Below are 22,208 nucleotides of genomic sequence, written 5' to 3' on the forward strand. Positions count from 1 at the left end.
AGATAACTGCGGCTAAGAAATTTTACTGCTACAAGGAACCTTAAAAATTCAGGAATGGAAAGCAGTTGTATGTGTTGATTGATGGCTTGTCATCGGGAGTGCAAAAGGCTAAAATAGCATTTGCTTCGTTGGAAGAGTAAGGAATCCTTTTAATTTGGAGGGAGATGCATTACGAGAATTTATCGGAATCCGTTAGAATTTCAGCTTGTTCTAGGTCATGTGAGGAAGGTCGCACAGTAAGGTGGATGCGATCATACCAGCACTAATGCACCGGATTTCATCAGAGCTTCAAGGTTAAGAGTGCTGGGGTGAGAGAAATACTAGGATGGGTGACCCCCTGGGAAGTACATTAAGAGCTCTACAAATTCAGAGATAAGGGACAAATGAGAAGCTAGAGTAGCCTAAGGGAAATTGGAGTATGCGGAGTGGTTGGAAACCTTAAGAGGTCGCGAAGGACAAGGCGGACTAGATCGGTGGCGAGAAAGAAGGTGCATCACAGCTCTAGAATTAGGATGAGTTCGAATAGTATTTGGAGATACTTTGTAAGTGAGGGGTTAGTAACCACATATATGTATAGGTATGATATCCCATATGTGGCCGCGCCAAATTGGTATGTGTGTCCCAACAACCGGCGTTGCTATTTACTGAAGGCATTAATCGAACAGGGTAGAGAAGTTCAAGTAACAAATGCTACAAGGTAAGTTGATGCTATTTTCGCTACAGGTTAGAGTTGGAAAGACCTAATGCCATAACGCCAAGAAAAGGAAGAAAGTGAGTATATCGAAAGTAAAAGGATTAGAATGTCTTAAGTGTAAGGAACGAGGGAGAGTGAAGCTTCCAAGAGGGATGATGGGCAAGGCAAGGGACTATTTGAATGAGATTTGAAGGTAGGCATGCGAAAGCGATAAAGTGTGGTAGTATGGAAACAAAAGATGAATGTGTAGGGTCAGAGAACAGACTTCGATAAGTGGGACTAAAGGATAGTAATCACCAATAGGGATGGAAAGTAAGAGAAAGAATGATCAGGCCTTGCAACGATGCTAAGAGATTTCCAGCTCTCGAGAGGTATATAAAGGGATACATGTGTAGTCATATTGACACGGTTGCCTCGGACACGAAGGAGCCTTCCTAAAAGATGGTTTAAGAATAGAACGGATTCATGCGTTTAAAAGAATATTTCATGGACTTCAGGGTCGAAAGAAAAGAGTATAATGCAGGGATTTCACGATACGAACAAGAAGTGGCAGAACACTGGAAGAACAAATTGTGACCAAACGTTCCGTAAAATGTTTTGATGGATTCCAATATTCCCATTAACCCATTGATTCGGGAAATATTCAGTCATAAAAGGTGGAAGTAGAAATGCCTTAAAGAAAGCAGCGAGAATGGATCTGTAATGCATAAGCGCTTCGTCTAAATGCAAAACCCTCGACTAGCAGAAAGAAAAAAATGGGTCAAGCTATACGATGAGAGAACTCCGGTATTATGAGAGACCAAACGAGTTGGAAGATCGTTAGGGTTGGCCAATGACTACCGGTACTCGGGAGTTATTAGTGTGTCAGAACACCCTTAAAAAGGGGGGAAGAGCAGATCTAATTCTGAAAAGAGGTGTAACATTGTCATAAGTCCAAAGAAAGAAGGATGTTAGCTTAAAGAGGCTAAGACTCGGGATGTAATGGCATATCAAGAATGTATTAAAAGGGAGCAGAAATGAATTAAAGATAAGCAAACCACAAGCAGGTATGAAAAAGGAATTATGATGGATCAAGAAATACTTCATGTGGACGTGAGATATGATTTCCAGGCTTGGCATATTCCAAAGAGTAATAAAGAGAAAGATAAAGGTCTTCAAAATAATTTCACAGAGAACGATGAAAAGGGTGATGAAAACAAAGGGCGCGGCAGCCGGGAGCTACTCATTAGTAGGGAGACAAGGACGAAAAAATGGCATGGTTATCATAGTACTTGCAAGACGACGAGCGATTATGGCATGATAAATCAATACTACGATAAAGGAAACAAAGCGAGTGCGGGATACGAGTTTATATCTGATTATGTACATAAAAACAAAGAGGTGATGGAGTGCATAGATGAGTCCAATGTAAGAGTTAAGAGTGCGGGAAGAAACTGACCAATGTATAGTATAAAGATACGGTGATCGGATTCTAAGAGGAAGCCAACGAACCAACGGAGATGTTATGGGTTGTAAACTACAACATTCGAGGATGAATGTTTTTAAGGGGGGAAGGATGCTACACCCCGGAAAATTTTTCATTACTAAGACTGTAGGCGGCTTAGTATGAGCTCAAGGGAGATTAAAGTTATACAAGGATTAGGGATGAAGATTATATTATCGAGTATGAGATATATATATATATATATATATATATATATATATATATATATATATATATATATATACATTGGAGACCGTATAGAGTAAATCAGCTTAACACGTTACTTGATGAATAGCCCAAGTAACCGTATGTTAAGATGGGGCCCACATGTCGGGATTTTATAAAGGATATATGAAAAGTGATATGAGTAGTACATGGGAAGTTGAGAAAGTCTTAAGAAGGACCCTTAAGCCAAATATGTGCATAAGCCCTCCAAAAGGATGATTTAAGCATATGTTTTCGGATGATCTGACTTGGAGGGGCCAAAACGATGTTATAAGTTTGGAATTTGAAAACACACCAAAAATTAAAATTTTAGATAATTAAAAATAGCTTTCCAACCATAGGTCGTGGGCCCTCATGCGACATTGGGATCAAGAGTTATGGCCATTTTAAGGTAAAGACTCCAAGCTGCCAAATGGCTTCCGCGGGCCCCACTTGAGAAGGTCGGTGGAACCGACTTATGAGGGGTATAAATACCCCATTAACTCCATTTTTTCATCATTTTACATTCTCAATAGTCCTAGAAACTTCTCAACACATCCCCAAAACATTTATAGCCCATTAAATCAAGAATTTAACAAGATTACACCAAACTAGTCCATGAAAGGTGATTGTTCTTGCTTTTACTTGATGTTGTGGTAAGTTTAGTCTTGGAGAAAGTTGTTGTGGATGAATTTATTCAAGTATAAGGTATGTTCTTCATTCTATCTCTTATGTAGAGTTGATTTGAAGGTTTAGCAAGTCTTAAAAGTGAAGATAGTTATGGAGGAAAGGTCATAAATTGTTGTGTTGTAGTTGTTGTGTTTATGGACTGTTTTGAGCATGTTGTGGCCATGTGACTGGGCTGATTTACATGTATAGAGATGGTATCTAATGTTGTTGGTGTGTTGATGAGATTATGCTCCTTGATTGGAAAGAAAGGAAGTGTATATTGTTGTTGTACGTTGAAAAACATCGTGTGGGATGTTTATGGAATATATTGGTATGGATAATAGTGTTATTGATGTTGGTATTGTTGATTGGTTGCTGAATTCTAATTTTGGGCTAGGCATATAAACAGAGGAGATCTTTGTACGAAATTTCGGCAGATTCTAGAAAGATTTATTTGAAGGCTTAGGATAAGTATATAACAATGAGCCGAATCATAGTATGAATGGTCTTATATGTAGACTTGCGAGCTCGGACGGATAAGCGTAGGTAGTTGGACGCTGAACAAGTATTTTAAGGCTAAACCCTTTCTTTCTAAAGGCATAATTCTTTTGTTATAAACCTTTGTGTCATATCCATAATATCCTTGCCTCCACGAATGCTAGAAGACTATGAATCTTATTGATCTTACCTCATAATACTTGTTCTTTCGAGATGAGATATAGCGATGACGATTCTATTTCTAATGCCATCTGAGTTCATGGCTCTCGATACTTTCATGACATTATCTATTTCATCATACGATGGTTGATCCTTCAAGGAATGATATAGTGATCATGATAATGCTAATTATGATGTTGATTTCATTTATGCATTTTTTATGTTTATATATGTATGTATGTATGCATTTCACTCACCGATCGGTCGAGGATAACGCCGCGCCTACATGGCCGAGTAAGATAACACCGCGCCTACATTGCCGGGTAGGATAACATCGAGCCTACATGGCCGGGTATGATAACACCGTGCCTTAATGGCCGGGCAAGATGCTATATATATTACCGTGCCTTAATGGTCGAGCAAGACGCTATATATTTTATCGAGTCCTATAATGGGCCGGGTACGATATATATTTTACCGTGCCCCATAACGGGCTGAGTATGTTATATATTTCACCGAGTCCCATAATGGGCCGAGTACGGTATATATGTATATGACTTCATTCACCGAGTCCCATAATGGGCCGGGTACGGTATATTATATATGCATGACTCTCATCTCATAAGACACAGATGCATTGGTATCCTTGATTATCATACTTGCCGCCTGTCATCTTTTACTCAGTCATGATCTTCTTTATTGTACTTCATGCTTTACATACTCAGTACATTTTTCGTACTGACCCCTTTTCTTCGAGGGCTGCGTTTCATGCCTACAGGTACAGATACTCAGTTTGGTGATCCTCCAGCTTAGGACTGCTACTCAGCTGCTTGGAGAGCTCTATTGTTCCGGAGCTTGAGTCATTTTGGTACAGATCCTTTTGACATAGACGTTGTTATACTCTTAGAGGTCTGTAGACATATGTAGGTTGTGTATATGGTTTGGGCAGCTATACAGATGTAGATCGTTTTGGATATTCTCGCGTACAGTGGCAGCCTTGTCGACTTGCATATTTTGTTATGTATGGTTACGTGACGCGCAGGAGCGGTGCCCATTACGATATATGGCATTATGAGTCTATTAAAGATGCTTTTACAGATTTCCAGATTGTCCGTAGTATCAATCTGACTATATCTAACAGGTTCGTATAAGAGTGTCTAAATCGGGCACTAGTCATGGCCCATCGGTTTGGGTCATGACACTGGCTCTATTGCACGATCTAAGATAAAAAAGAAGGTTAATGATTCCTAAATGCCCCGCAGCCTCCTGTTTATAAGTATGGCGCACTTCACACCCATAAACAAGACTCTACTGGACACGATCTGTAGAAAATCCTAGGACAGAACTGCTCTGATGCTACGTTTGTCCCAACCTAAACTGATGAGTCGTGACGAATGCCCGACCATTACTGACCAAGCACCCCTAATCTCGTACTTGCATCTCACCGAGCAACCTGGTTGCCCATAAATAACTTATAACTGAGCTATACCATCTCTTGTAAGATTAATACCATAGACTCTGTATCGAAAACTCACAACCAATGCATATCTATGAACATACGTGCTGAGGATAACAGTGCCAGCCGACTAGGCCGCTACGTAAGCTGTAGAATAAAAATAAGAGCTAACAAGGCTACGTAACATCCCAACTACGTACAACTGTCTATAGATCTCTATGGAGTACGAGCTGTAGAAAGGACAGGACAAGGCCCTGTCATACCACATATACATGTCAAAAATGGCACACCAAAAGGGACTGCAGCTCCAAGTCAAGTGGAGCGCACCGTTTTACCGAGCGAAAGGCCTACTAAGAGTTTGGATCGCACGCGGCTACACCGAACTTGCGGGCATGAACGCAGCCCCCCCCCTCCCCCCCCCCATGGCAAAAAGGACGTCAGTACGAAATAATGTACTAAGTATGTAAGGCAAAGGATAACTGAAACTGAACTGAAAATAATACAATCTGGAGTCCAAAGAATGCCCTGAATATCTCACCTAACCTGTCTCATATGACATGCAATATATCTCGTTATATTTCTCACTAACCAAGTGGCCGTGCAACCGAAAAATATAACTGACCCGTCGGCCGTGCAATCGTCTCACCGACTGTCGGCCGGGCACCGCCTCACTGACTCGTAGACCAGGCCATCTGTCTCACTGACTCGTAGGCCAAGCAATCTGTCTTACCGACCAAGTGGCCAGGCTAAAGAAAATGTCTCACTGACCAAGTGGCCAGGCTGAAGAAAAATATATATGTATATCATGCATATGCTGAAAAACACTGATACTGTAACATGTCTCTTTTTTCTCTCTATAAACTCAAGTACATAGGATGGGGATATGACCCCTCAGAAAGAATAACATAACACTCGAAAACTGTGCCACAATATGACATGAGCTACTTTGACAATTCTCTAGTCATAAGGTGCTTTACGCTCCTACCATCTATGGAATCATGCCAAGAAAAGAAGGAACAACCTTAACATACCTAGAAGTTCACTTCTCGACTTTCCAACCTACTTCCGGTCTCGCAATCTACATATAAAACCATTCATACTATTGTTAGGCTTATCGTCGTATGCTTATCTTAAGCCTTCAAATTAAACCCTTTTTAGAATCTGCTAAAATTCGGGCAGCATCTCTCCTATATCTTCTACTCCCTCCAATCTTCAAAAAAACTCCCAAAGCATAATAAAACATCAACAATTCTATAATCAAAAGATTACATTCAAACTATACTCAATTTAATCCTAAAACTTCTTTTCATAATCAATCCATAACAACAACTTCATACAACCCCTTATACACTCGTATACGACAATTCCTTAACATCATTATTATCTCTTATAATAAGATTATGCTCAAAACATACTAATAGTTATAACTCAAGTTAATTCACAACTCAAAATATCATCAAATGCATATTTGAGCTTTTCCTCCAATTTTCTTCTCCTCAAATCTTAACATAATTACCAAAAAAACTCATAAACATGAAACTAAGATGAAATCTTACCTCAGCATTCAAGAACACTTCAATTCCATGGTTACTCCACCTTTAAAATACTCACCCAAACATCTTCAAGAAGATGAGACAAGTGTAGACCTCACTTGGAACCCTTAACCACATTAATCTTCACTTTGATCCTTGGTTTGAGCTTGGAAATATGTTGGAATATGTTTGGAGAGGTTTCTAGAACTTTCTAGGACTTGGGGCTATATTAAAAATGAAATAAAAATGACCAAAATTTTCATATAGACTTGTAGGAATATGTGTGCATGTTGTGGAAGTTGGAGGAATGTTCTAGAGGATTTGGGATATATTTAGGGGGGTTTGGATATTGGATGAATGTTGTGAGAGGTTCTAGAGAGGTGTCGAGATGAGAAATGGTGAAAAATTAAGTGATTTAGGTGACTTAAGGAGGTATATATAGTAGTCCAAATTGGGTTGGGCTGATGGGCTGAAATTGGTGGGCCTTTTAAGTAGTTTCTAGAATTTCCACGTAGGTTCACAGGCTTCTGACAGTCTGTTTTAAAAGGCCCATAACTCCCTACTCCGATGTTCTATTGACAAACAATTTGTTCCATTGGAAACTACACTCGATGAACTTCATTTTAGGCTCTTGAAATATCCCAGAGATATACCTCTCTGCAATCGACCCAAAATTTCTGTCCAAAATTCTGTCAAATCTTTCCCAAATATTTGACAAACTTATTTTCTTCGATTTGCTCGATCCCAGAACCTTTAGACACTTGCTTAACACTTGTTAAGAGTATTCCTTAACCTTATAAGGGTTCCATGACCTCTCCGAGTTTACGTTAGTTTACCCACGACACAAACGATGCGAAATTTTTTTAGGTGTAACATGCACCATACTTCGACTGCCTAGAAATGGACACTCATGCATAATGTGGCCTGGCTGACCACAAGCATAGCAAACATTCAAACCCAAGCGGCATGGTCCAAAATGTGGCTTTCCTCATTGATTGCACCATGGTAAGGGCAGTCTCATCTGACCGGATTCACCTCTATAATGGGAACCCAAAACTCTGGCTCTGACCCGGTTCGAAATAATTAGGATGATCAAATCTCTTGCCTACAAATCGATGAGGTACACTAGCCACTGATTGGCCTGAGTGCCCAGAATGCTGTTGCCTCTGACCCCCTCTGAACTCACTGACGGCACCTGAAGATCTAGCCCTCTTACTATAACCTCCATCACAATCACATACCCCTTTGTGGTTGTTGTTGTTTTTCCAGATTCTGGGCATGGGCCTGAATACGTGAAATTTCCATCCCGTCCTGAAGTGAGGCCGTCAAGAACGCCTTAATAAAATGTGGCCCCAGACTGCTCACAAATCGGTGTACACGGTCTCCCATATCGGCAACAATAGATGGAGCATACCTAGCTAAAGAATTAAACCGAAGGCCATACTCTCGAGCACTCATATTTCCTTGTCTAAGATTTAAAAACTCGTCGGCTTTGGCCCACTGAACCTCTGGCGGCAAGTAATGTTGGAGAAAAGCATCTACAAACTCTGGCCATACCGGGGGAGGAGCATTAACCTCTCCAGAAGACATCCAAACAGCATACCAATGAACGGCTACATCTCGCAATCTGTAAGAGGAAAACTCTACTGACTCAACATCAGAAGCATGTATTATCCGCAATGTCCTTGATATCTTATCTATAAAGCTTTGCAACCCTCATCCGATTTTGACCCAAAGAATTCTGGATGGTTCAGGCTAATAAAATCAAGGGCTCTTGCACGTACCGCTCTATCACCCTGGCCCGTACCCTGCCGCTGCGCCTGGGCGGCGACTAACTAGGTCCGCAACTGGATGGCCTCTCTCATCTGCTGGCCTGAGGTATCTGGTGGAGGAACTGGGGGCATTGGAACTGAAGCGGAGGCCCCTTCATGCTCCACTGAAACGGGTATATTAGGAGAGGTCTGTGAGGGAACCTCATTATAGGACTCACCCTCCTCTATATCTGCCGGTGGCTCTTGTTCAGTCCACCTTCCGACTACCGGCTCTTGTCCCGCCACGGCCGCCGTAACTTTCTCTTCACAGTATTCACGAAATCATAACACACGATTAGGAAAAAGTAAATTCTGATAACATAGCTCTATTGCACGATCTAAGATGAGAAATAAAGGTCAATCATTTCTAAATGCCCTGCAACCTCCTGTTTATAAATGTGGTGCGCTTCTCACCCATAAACAAGACTCTACAGGACACGGCTCGTAGACAACCCTAGGACGAACTGTCTGATACTAATTTTGTTACGACCCAACCAGAGGGCCATGATGGGCACCCAGAGCTAACCCACCGAGCACCTCTGAACATACATAGCATAATCATTCCTAGGTGGGCCTCAAAGATAGCTCATGGGTATCATAATCTATAAGGGTATATATCACAAGATAATGGCACATTTCTATATAATCATCAACAACTATGCCCATCGTCACAAGCCGACACCGCTGCAAAAATATTATACAACAATATGAATTGATAAGGTTATGAGACGTCTAGCTACATATATCTATCTACGAGCCTCTACATAGAATACTGGAATCCATAAATACGGAGCAGGACTCTGCCATGCCCAAGTATATACACTAAAGAGTAATACCAATAGACTGTAGCTCCGAAGCAAATAGAGCGCTCCTGCAACGCCGCTGATGAAGCTCTTAAGGATTTGACCCGTCTTCCCATTTTCCTGCTATCACGGCCCAATCAGAGGGCCATGACGGGCACCCAGAGCTAACCCACCGAGCACCTCTCATCGTACATTCACATTCATCTATAGGTGAGCCACATGGCTTATTAACAATTCTATGCTCCAAAATGCCATTTTCATCGGTTAAAACACCTTTATATATGTCAACGTCAACAACTAAGCCCTTACACAAAAACACAAGCCGACAAGGCTGACAAAATAGTATATCAAAACGTGAGCCGACATGGCAAAAGACATTTACTATACATGACTGTCTACGAGCCTCTAAGAAGAGTATGAATATCATCATAAGGACGGCACAGGGGCCTGCCATACCCATACATATACATAAAAAAAATAGTACCAACATTATGCAAACTCCGAATCAAATGGAGCTCCTCATGCGGATCTCCCGAACAAGCGATCTATGGGTCAAGTCTATCTCCCCGTCCACTTGCGGGCATTTAGCGTCCACAAACAAAAGGACGTCAGTACGAATAATGTACTGAGTATGTAAAGCATAATCAATAACATAATGGAAGCATAAGAAATAACATAAGATAGAAAAGTCGTGGAATGAAAGAACCATTATACCTCTAGCGACGTTCATCATATTTACCTACCCTCTTTCTAATGAGAAACTTCCATTTCATACATTTATAGATATAGTAGTATCATACCCGACCATAGAGGTTCGGTGTCTTACATACCCGACCATGATAAGGTTCGGCGTTATACATACCTGGCCCTATCAAGGCTCAGTGTCATCCGTACCCAACTGTAGTGGTGTGCGCGCGAGATATCATACCCGGCCATATAAGCTCGGTGTTCTTAATAGTCATACTTTAATATACAAATATATATATATACATAGGAGTACATACATGTCCTCAACATCATCATCATCACCATTATTTTCATTATATCCTTCCTTAAAGGATCAACTATCATAGGATGGGACCAATGGTATCGTGAGAATATCAAGATCATGAGCTTTAGTGATTCTAGGAATGAAATCATCATGGAAGATACTATGGATTTCACATGAAGGTATACATCAATGGGATATGCCTTAAGAAAGAAGGGTTAGCCTTACATACCTTTATGTTTTCTTAACTACTTATCGTTCACCTCCAAAGCCCGAGAAATCTACATTTAAGAGTGTTCATACTAAGGTTAGGCTTCAAGGCACCCTTAAGTTCAAACGAGTATAATTTGTAAGCTAGCAAAAATTGGGCAGCATTTCCCCTATTTCATCTACTTCTACAAAATTCGAAAACAACTCCCAATCAACAATACCAAAATCAAGAGATTCCATTCAAATTAAGCATCATCCACTCCCAAAACTCCTTTTCATGATCATTCATAACAATGGCTACAACACAACACCATATATGCGTACATACAATATTTGCTCAACATCATCTATAACATCCACAGCAAGATTATACTCCTAATATTCCAAGAATTTCAATTCAAGTTAACCTATGGCTCATAATATCTCCAAGTTCATACTTGAACTCTATTTCCACTTTTCTTCCTTTACCCACATGGCATAACAATCAAAAAACCTTAACCATATGTAAAAGATGTGAAATCTTCCCTTAATCACACAAGAACAAGTCTTGGATCAACTTACTCCACCAAAGTGAAAAACCCTATTATCAATATCAAAGGAAAACTTGAGTTCCACAAGCCCTAGCAAGCTTCTTAGCTCTTGAATCTCTTAATTCTCTTGGATTTGGCTTAGATTAGTTTATGGAGTTGAAGAGAGGGTTTTTGGAGAGCTCTTGGATCTGATTTGAGGAAATAAAATGCCCAAATGAAGTGAAATGAAACATATAAAGCATAACTTAAAATGACGTCGGGCAATCCTGCGCCCACTTTGATGGGCCGTCAAAATGCTCTGTCAAACTGCCCAGCCAAACATGGCTCACTCTGACTGCTTTACGCTGGGAAGGTGCAATTTCACGGGCCGTAGAAATTTCTGTGGTCCGTCAAAAAGTTCTGCTCGAACAGTCTGCCTTAAAACACCCATAACTTTTTACTCTGATGTCACATTGACGAACGGTTTATTGCGTTGGAAACTAAACTCGATGAAATTAAATTTGGAAAAAAGAGACACACCAAAACTCCTCATATTCTAGTAGATATAACTATCCCAAGTTGGACCAAAATCCTGTCTAAAAATTTTGCCAAGTTTTTCCAAAGTTCCGACAAACTCAATTCCTTAATTTGCTTATCCTCAAATCCTTCCATTGCTTATTTCATGAGCTTAAACCCCCATAACCATAATATAGGAACATATAATCTCATATATCCTAGAAGATAACCCCAGTTTCCATGATTAGGACAACTAACACCTAAAGAATCTCAACGGACGAAACTACGAGGTGTAACATTCTCCCTCTCTTAGGAACATTCATCCTCAAATGATAGGCTCTTGGGGATTCTACAAAAAAGTTCTCCAGAGTTTCCCCTGTAATATGGCATTACCATCCTGTCACAACAACTCAAAATATATCGCATCACAGGGCTACAACAACAACATCAACAACCATAGCCGTACACGACCAAGAAAACATTGAAGAAAGCATTACATGCCTGGGGGCTACGGCGTCTCTGACTGAGTCTCCACTGAAGGTGGAAATAAATGCTGGTGCCTGAACTTCATGTCTTCTTCCACTTCCCAGGTCATTTCCTCCCTGTTATTATTTCTCCATAAGACTTTAATCGAAGCTACATCTTTGGTTCTGAGTCTCCGTACTTGCCTATCTAGATGGCAATGGGAACTTCTTCGTAGAATAATTGCTCAGTGACTTGAACATCATCTACCGGTACAACTCTAGAAAGATCTCCAATGCACTTACGAAGTATCGATATATGGAAAACCGGATGGACTGACTCCAAATCCGAAGGTAGATCTAATGCATAAGCCACTTGGCCTACCTTGTGTACAACCTCATAAGGTTTAATATACCGAGGACTAAGCTTGCCTTTTTTGCCAAATCTCACGACGCCCTTCATTGGCGACACCTTCAAGAATACCCAATCTTTCACTTGAAACTCTAAGTCCCTTTGACGATTATCTGCATAGGATTTCTGATGACTCTGAACTGTTAATAACCGATCCTGTATGAGCTTGACTTTCTCTATAGCTTGTTGGACCAAGTCTAGCCCTATCAGTTTAGTCTCCCCTACTTCAAACCACCTAATTGGCGATCTGCACTTGCGCCCATATAAAGCTTCATACGGGGCTATTTGGATGCTAGAATGATAACTATTGTTATACGCAAATTCAATAAGAGGTAAGTGTTCATCCCAACTACCTCCAAAATCCAATACACATGCCCGTAGCATGTCTTCTAGAGTCTGGATGGTACGCTCAGCTTGCCTATCTGTCTGTGGATGAAATGCTACACTAAGACTCACCTGAGTCCCCAAACCTTCTTGAAAAGACTTTCAGAAATTTGTGGTAAACTGTGTCCCTCTATCGAAAATAATAGATACTGGAACACCATGGAGTCGCACTATCTCTTTGACATAAAGCCTTGCATAATCTTCGGCTACATATGTAGTCCTGACTGGTAGGAAATGAGCTGACTTCGTCAGTCTATCCACGATTACCCATATAGAATCATATTTATGCCTAGAACGAGGCAAGCCTAAAATGAAGTCCATATTAATCACTTCCCATTTCCAAGTTGGAATTTCCATAGCTTGTAACAATCCACCGAGCTTTTGATGCTCAATTTTCACTTGCTGACAATTAGGACATTGGGCCACGAACTCCGCTATGTCTTTCTTCATTCCATTCCACCAATACATGGATTTAAGATCATGATACATTTTCGTTGCTTCGGAGTGAACAGAATAACGAGAACAACGGGCTTTCCTCAATAATTGGTGGCGTAATCCTGCGACATCTGGAACACATAACCTGCCTCGGCATCGGAGAACTCTATCTCCAAAAATCTTAAATAATGATTTCTTCTTTTGAGGAAGTGTATTTCTGTAGTGAACTAGCATGGGATCCTCATACTGGCGCTCTTTCACTTCAACTACTAGTGACGAGACCATTGAATTCGGAATGGTAGCTCCCACATTACCTGAGTCCACTACCTGAACTCCTAGGCTAGCTAATTGCTGGAGCTCATGAGTTAACTCTCTTTTCTCTGGCTTAACATCACATAAACTTCCCATAGATCTACGGCTAAGAGCATCAGCCACAACGTTCGCCTTCCCGGGATGATATAGGATGTTAACATCATAATCATTCAACAACTCTAACCATCGCTGTTGTCGTATATTCAATTATTTCTGCTTGAAAATATAATGAAGGATCTTGTGATCCATATTGATATCCACATGGACACCATACAAATAGGTCTCCACATCTTCAATGCATGAATCACCGCAGCTAACTCAAGATCATGGGTTGGATAATTTTTCTTATGTTTTCGCAACTGCCTTCAAGCATACGCAATCACCTTACCATGTTGCATCAACACACACCTTAATCCAACGCCTAAAGTGTCACAATAGACAACATAGCCTTCTGATTCCTCTGGAAGTGTCAGGATTGGGGCAGAAATTAATCTATTCTTTAACTCTCAAAAATTATGTTCACAAGCATCCGTCCATTGAAATTTAGCTAATTTCTGGGTTAACTTTGTGAGTGGTGCAGAGATAGAAGAAAAGCCTTTTACAAACCTCCTGTAATAACCTGCTAAGCCCAGAAAACTACGAACCTCCGTAGGCGTTGTAGGCCTTGGACAAGTCTTCACAGCCTCAATCTTTTGGGTATCAACCCGAATACCATCGGCTGAAATAATATGTCACAAAAAGGTCACCAAATTCAACCAAAACTCGCACTTCAAAAATTTTGCAAATAGCTCTTGAGTTTGGAGAACTCTAAGGACAGTACGTAAATGATCCGCATGTTCTGCCTCGGACCGATAATATACCAAGATATCGTCAATGAATACAATCACAAATAAATCTAAGAAAGGTGTCACACCCCGATCTTACTAGGGTGTGATGGGCACCCGACCCCATATTCGGAGCCGAGCGAACCCGCTAACTCTTGTTACACATATAAACTTATGAGTCCGATAGAAGTGAATACATAGAAATTTTTTTTTTTTTCATAAGCAAAATCTAACATCATATAAGACTCGTAACACGAGACGTAATAACATGTCGGCTATTGGAGCCGCTTTTATAGATCGACAACCCAATACCCACGACTCGTCCGCAAAGTCTCTAACTTTGAACAAGTCATCATGGCACATATACTCTGACTCGGCAGCACTCCAGGGCAAGTGGAGCCTACCAACCCCACTGGACATCTTCTATGCTAGCTTCAGCTCATCTGGGTTCACCTGTGCGGCATGAAACGCAGCCCCCGAAGAAGAGGGGTCAGTACGAGCAACGTACTGAGTATGTAAGACATGGATGGTAACATAGAAAGAGACATAATCATGTGCAACAACAGCATGGAGATGTAGAGCATATCCTGTACATATGAGACATATCACGTATAAGGGAGTAAGCTGTGCATAGGGAACATGTCATATGTAAAGCTGTAACCTGTACGTTTAGAGCATATCATGAAAAACTGTAACCGGTACATAGGGATCATATATCGTAAAGTGTAATCGTACATATGAGTGCCCCTGGGGGCGGATGCCATGCATGCTTGTCTGGTCATATGGTATCATAGCGCCGGACAAGCCGGCTCACCCACATAGCGCCGAAATACGTCGGCTCGCCCATAAATCCCGCGTCCGGGCATCCCGCGTCCGGGATGATAAGCCAGCTGACCAGGTGGCAATGAAACATGTGTCCCTTCCCATTTCCCCTCATGTACATGTATCCCATCCCCCCAACCCATATACAGGTATGGCATGCATGAGAGCCCAAAGAAAGTCATGTACTCGTCGGAGGGACGTAAGGTCGGAAACCTCCGATCGCATTATGGAGTAATCATGGCCGCTTTGTCTCACCTTGAAGGATCAATAATCATAAGGCAAGACTACCAATAGAGAATGACATTAAGAGAGCATAGAACATGTCATTTCGTACCATATCATATCACATCATGTCATATCATAGCATATCGTGTCCTGTCATAGCATGTCATCTCATATCAAATCATGTCGTATCATATCATGTCATGTCATGTCGTGTCATAGTCATTTTTCTCATATTTAACATCATCATGATCATCATAAAATCATAGTCATTGTTCCAGTCATAAGAACTTTCAATAATGTAAAACTTGGTTTTTGAAGAAAAAGGAATATTTTGGAAAACATTTGTAAACTTTTAGGAAGGAAAATCATGCCTTGGAGTCGAGGGATTAGTTAACACAGCCTATTGTTTGGTAGTCGGAATGGCAACCAAGATCTTCCAATAACTATAGTACGGGAATAAGCCAAATGGGAAAATAGGAGGGAATTCGGGAATAGTGGGCCCACCTCGAGTCAAATGAGGTGGCGTACACAATTTACGTATAATACGTTTCATAGCATTACTTATGAGAGTCTTAGGGTGGTCGGGTCTTATTCATACACGTTCTGGGTGTTTAGACATTTCTTTCAACTATTCATGAACATTTACTTCAATTCTACTGAATGACTAGTAACCAATTTCAATCTCGGATTTCTAGGATTAGAGTAGTCCCCGAGACACGTGTTCAAGCCTATTATGTCTAAGACATGCCAAAGAAGGAAAGTGAAGTCTTACATACCTTTTCCGCCTTGTACGCCGCTCCAAATTCCGGGGCCAAGTTCGCCAAAATCTACAATTTGGTCACATTTACCAAATATTGATTAGAGCTTTTAAGAATCCAATCTTGAATTCACATTTGCCTACAAAAATTTCGGCAGCATTTCCCCTGTAAATGCGCCATCCCGAGAATATGGCTCGGCCCAATTCATCCATTAACAACAATCCGAGAATTCAACTCGCCAAACCAACAACAACCAAACCAACAATTGTGCCAACAGTTTCAATAATCCATTCAACGTACATTCCAACATTAGTAGCTCTTTTTACATAATCCAACAACATTTCCTTCCTTCCATGCTCATGAAATATAACCACCACACATTAACAATATTATTCATGTAAATACAAGGAACCATACTAACATTTCATTAACTTCTCCAATAACCCATAACCAATTTCCATTTCATTTTCAACCATTAGACCTTCGTTTTTCATCATGAAATTCACAATACAACAACTAAAATATTAAATAGAATCAATTTACTATAACTTACCAATTCACCCATCATTCGGCCACAACAACTACATGCATGCTTTCATGAATTTTCATGCATTTTTATCCATTTCCATTCATTTCAACAACAATCAACACACTACATAAAATTAATTCAATCTCTTTACACACTATATACACCACGGCTACACTCCACATACACACATATTTTCACATATTTCATCCCTTTCTATACTCTACAACATATATCAAACATCCATAACATATAAAAGAAGATTGAATCCTTACCTTTTCCACTTAGTTCTTCAACTTGGCTAGAGTTGTGCCTTGCAAGAATGAATGTTTTTCTTACTCCACTAACTACACCACCTTGCTAGGGACCTTCCAATTAGTAGGGAAATAATTGTTGAACAATTTTCCTCAATATTTTTTTCCACCATGTATGGCCGAATGGCCTCTTAATGTTGGTCTTCTTTCTTTTGTCTTTCTCCTTCTCTAATTTCTTGAAAATAAATGATGACTTCCTTTGTACATATGTATATATATATATATATATAAGTCCCATAGTCATGTGAGGGGCACATGCCCTCTCTAGAAATTTCTCTAGGAAGATGACTTATTTTTTGTCATCTTTTTCTTTTTCTTCCAAATTTTTCTAGAGTTTTCTTCTCTTTTTCTTGAAAATAAATGATGACTTAATGGTTTGACTAGGTCATCCCTTGGCCTTTTCTTGATCATTGTGAAATTCCCGTTTTGCCCCTCGACTTTCCTCAATATTACCATTTTGCCCCTAGCCTTCCACATTATTTTCATTGGCCACTTCGCAAATTCTCTTTTTTACCCTTAGCCTTTCTCAATATTTCCATACTACCAACATTCATAAATAATTTTTATAACCACTCGTGCATTAAAATAACTCTTAAAAATAATCTTGTCCTTAACTCCCCGCCATTAACTCGAAATATTCAAATGTACAAAATACGAGGTATAACATCCTTCCCCCCTTTTAGAACATTCGTCCTCGAATGTTCAACTAGTCTTACAGGGTCGCGTAAGCACCTCGGGGGAGCTCCCTTTTTATAGATGGTATTGTCACCATTGTCCTTCATACTATCTCTTAGGCTATCCAATACCATTCTCTTTGTCATACTCTTTCTCTTCATATACATCCATTTTCCGGCGTCGCATTATTCAAAGTCCGTACAAACTTGTCACATTACCTTAAACATTATCCGGGCTTCTATCCACTTATTGTCGGTTTCCCCCGACCTTACTAATTCACTTCAAGAAAAGGTCTCCCCGTAGCTCAAGCGTTCATATCAAACACACTACCGTATCAACCTGCGTCTCTATCTCATCCTTACATTTCTCTCCGCTTTCCCCCTTTTGGGGTGTACCTATACCATTATCCGTTTATACTTCATCTCATGTCCTCATTCCCAATCTTAATCTATAGTAGAATAATAATAACTTACTTTGCAACACTTATACCATTTGCTCTTGTCATGTCACTCGAACTTCTGCATCTTTACTCGATTAATGCCTTTGTACCGTAACTTCGTTCTTTGCTGGAATTCACATGTTCACCGATACAATCATATTTGGGGTATCCCACACCTTCATATATACATACATATGATTACCTACCAACTAGCCCACAAAATACGCCCAAACGCTGTTCAAGCCTATCCTAATTCCCGAGCTGTGACGCACTTTCTCGTCTCTTCACCATTTTAGCCTACCTCGTCCCGTATGTCCTCTTATAGTCTCCAACCATTCCGTATACTCGATTTCCTTAAGTTACTCTTAGCTCCTCATTTGTCCCTTGTTTCTCACTTTGTGAAACTTTTAGTTTACTTCCCAGGGGGGTCACCCATCCTCCCACCTGAGCACGCTTAACCTCAAAACTTTGGTGGAGTTCGGTGCCTTAACACTGATATCTTCGCGTCCGCTTTCCCACATGGCCTTTACTACTCGGTCCGAAGCCAATCAAAACTTTATAACTCCCGAGACATTTTCGTAATACGTCCTTTCTCTTACAATGACTGTTTTGCCCTTTTCTTTTCCCGATGTCCACCTTCCGCCTGCATGTATGGCTATTTCCTGTCTGGCGTCCCCCTCCACGTAACGTAACAAGCATATCAGTCCAATCTTACCTTTTCGACTTTCCATACCATCATTCGCCTTTTTCCGCCGATGCGGGCGCCTACGGAAATTAACGATTAATATAATGAATCTTACTTCCTATGACTTGGCTCTATCGCACGATCTAATGTAAAAGAAGGTCAACCATTCCTAAATGCCCCGTAGCCTCCTGTCTATAGATGTGGCCGGCTTCACACCCATAAACAGGACTCTGCCGGACACGACTTTGCAGACAACCCATGGACCGACCTACTCTGATACCACTTTGTCACACCCCGATCTTACTAGGGTGTGATGGGCACCCGACCCCATATTCGGAGCCGAGCGAACCCGCTAACTCTTGTTACACATATAAACTTATGAGTCCGATAGAAGTGAATACATAGAAATTTATTTTTTTTTCATAAGCAAAATCTAACATCATATAAGACTCGTAACACGAGACGTAATAACATGTCGGCTGTTGGAGCCGCTTATAGACTGACAACCCAATACCCACGACTGTTCGCAAAGTCTCTAACTTTGAACAAGTCATCATGGCACATATACTCCGACTCGGCAAAGACTCCTGGGGCAAGTGGAGCCTACCAACCCCACCGGACATCTTCTATGCTAGCTTCACTCATCCGGGTTCACCGCGCGGCATGAAACGCAGCCCCCGAAGAAGCAGGGGTCGCACGAGCAACGTACCGAGTATGTAAGACATGGATGGTAACATAGAAAGAGACATAATCATGTGCAACAACAAGATGGAGATGTAGAGCATATCCGTACATATGAGACATATCACGTATAAGGGAGTAAGTGTGCATAGGGAACATGTCATATGTAAAGTCAGAACTCGTACATTTAGAGCATATCATGAAAAATCAGTAACCGTACGTAGGGATCATATACGTAAAGCCGTAACCCGTACATATGAGTGCCCCGGGGCGGATGCCATGCATGCTTGTCTGGTCATATGGTATCATAGCGCGGACAAGCCGGCCACCCACATAGCGCCGAAATACGTCGGCTCGCCCATAAATCCCGCGTCCGGCATCCCGCGTCCGGATGATAAGCCACCGACTGTGTGGCAATGAAACATGTGTCCCTTCCCATTTCCCCTCATGTACATGTATCCCATCCCCCCAACCCATATACAGGTATGGCATGCATGAGAGCCCAAAGAAAGTCATGTACTCGTCGGAGGGACGTAAGGTCGGAAACCTCCGATCGCATTATGGAGTAATCATGGCCGCTTTGTCTCACCTTGAAGGATCAATAATCATAAGGCAAGACTACCAATAGAGAATGACATTAAGAGAGCATAGAACATGTCATTTCGTACCATATCATATCACATCATGTCATATCATAGCATATCGTGTCCTGTCATAGCATGTCATCTCATATCAAATCATGTCGTATCATATCATGTCATGTCATGTCGTGTCATAGTCATTTTTCTCATATTTAACATCATCATGATCATCATAGAATCATAGTCATTGTTCCAGTCATAAGAACTTTCAATAATGTAAAACTTGGTTTTTGAAGAAAAAGGAATATTTTGGAAAACATTTGTAAACTTTTAGGAAGGAAAATCATGCCTTGGAGTCGAGGGATTAGTTAACACAGCTATTGTTTGGTAGTCGGAATGGCAACCAAGATCTTCCAATAACTATAGTACGGGAATAAGCCAAATGGGAAAATAGGAGGGAATTCGGGAATAGTGGGCCCACCTCGAGTCAAATGAGGTGGCGTACACAATTTACGTATAATACGTTTCATAGCATTACTTATGAGAGTCTTAGGGTGGTCGGGTCTTATTCATACACGTTCTGGGTGTTTAGACATTTCTTTCAACTATTCATGAACATTTACTTCAATTCTACTGAATGACTAGTAACCAATTTCAATCTCGGATTTCTAGGATTAGAGTAGTCCCCGAGACACGTGTTCAAGCCTATTATGTCTAAGACATGCCAAAGAAGGAAAGTGAAGTCTTACATACCTTTTCCGCCTTGTACGCCGCTCCAAATTCCAGCCCAAGTTCGCCAAAATCTACAATTTGGTCACATTTACCAAATATTGATTAGAGCTTTTAAGAATCCAATCTTGAATTCACATTTGCCTACAAAAATTTCGGCAGCATTTCCGTAAATGCGCCATCCCGAGAATATGGCTCGGCCCAATTCATCCATTAACAACAATCCGAGAATTCAACTCGCCAAACCAACAACAACCAAACCAACAATTGTGCCAACAGTTTCAATAATCCATTCAACGTACATTCCAACATTAGTAGCTCTTTTTACATAATCCAACAACATTTCCTTCCTTCCATGCTCATGAAATATAACCACCACACATTAACAATATTATTCATGTAAATACAAGGAACCATACTAACATTTCATTAACTTCTCCAATAACCCATAACCAATTTCCATTTCATTTTCAACCATTAGACCTTCGTTTTTCATCATGAAATTCACAATACAACAACTAAAATATTAAATAGAATCAATTTACTATAACTTACCAATTCACCCATCATTCGGCCACAACAACTACATGCATGCTTTCATGAATTTTCATGCATTTTAATCCATTTCCATTCATTTCAACAACAATCAACACACTACATAAAATTAATTAAATCTCTTTACACACTATATACACCACGGCTACACTCCACATACACACATATTTTCACATATTTCATCCCTTTCTATACTCTACAACATATATCAAACATCCATAACATATAAAAGAAGATTGAATCCTTACCTTTTCCACTTAGTTCTTCAACTTGGCTAGAGTTGTGCCTTGCAAGAATGAATGTTTTTCTTACTCCACTAACTACACCACCTTGCTAGGGACCTTCCAATTAGTAGGGAAATAATTGTTGAACAATTTTCCTCAATATTTTTTTCCACCATGTATGGCCGAATGGCCTCTTAATGTTGGTCTTCTTTCTTTTGTCTTTCTCCTTCTCTAATTTCTTGAAAATAAATGATGACTTCCTTTGTACATATGTATATATATATATATATATATAAGTCCCATAGTCATGTGAGGGGCACATGCCCTCTCTAGAAATTTCTCTAGGAAGATGACTTATTTTTTGTCATCTTTTTCTTTTTCTTCCAAATTTTTCTAGAGTTTTCTTCTCTTTTTCTTGAAAATAAATGATGACTTAATGGTTTGACTAGGTCATCCCTTGGCCTTTTCTTGATCATTGTGAAATTCCCGTTTTGCCCCTCGACTTTCCTCAATATTACCATTTTGCCCCTAGCCTTCCACATTATTTTCATTGGCCACTTCGCAAATTTCTCTTTTTACCCTTAGCCTTTCTCAATATTTCCATACTACCAACATTCATAAATAATTTTTATAA

The 22,208-nt window shown here is 40.4% G+C and overlaps 1 pseudogene; it reads left to right on the forward strand.

Moving 5' to 3' along the window:
* The first annotated feature begins 243 nt into the window (after nucleotides 1–243).
* Nucleotides 244–362, forward strand: LOC132044939 (5S ribosomal RNA; annotated as a pseudogene).
* The last annotated feature ends 21,846 nt before the right edge of the window (nucleotides 363–22,208 follow it).

The sequence above is a fragment of the Lycium ferocissimum genome, unplaced genomic scaffold (assembly GCF_029784015.1).
Source record: "Lycium ferocissimum isolate CSIRO_LF1 unplaced genomic scaffold, AGI_CSIRO_Lferr_CH_V1 ctg5557, whole genome shotgun sequence".
In the NCBI taxonomy this organism is placed as follows: Eukaryota; Viridiplantae; Streptophyta; class Magnoliopsida; order Solanales; family Solanaceae; genus Lycium; species Lycium ferocissimum.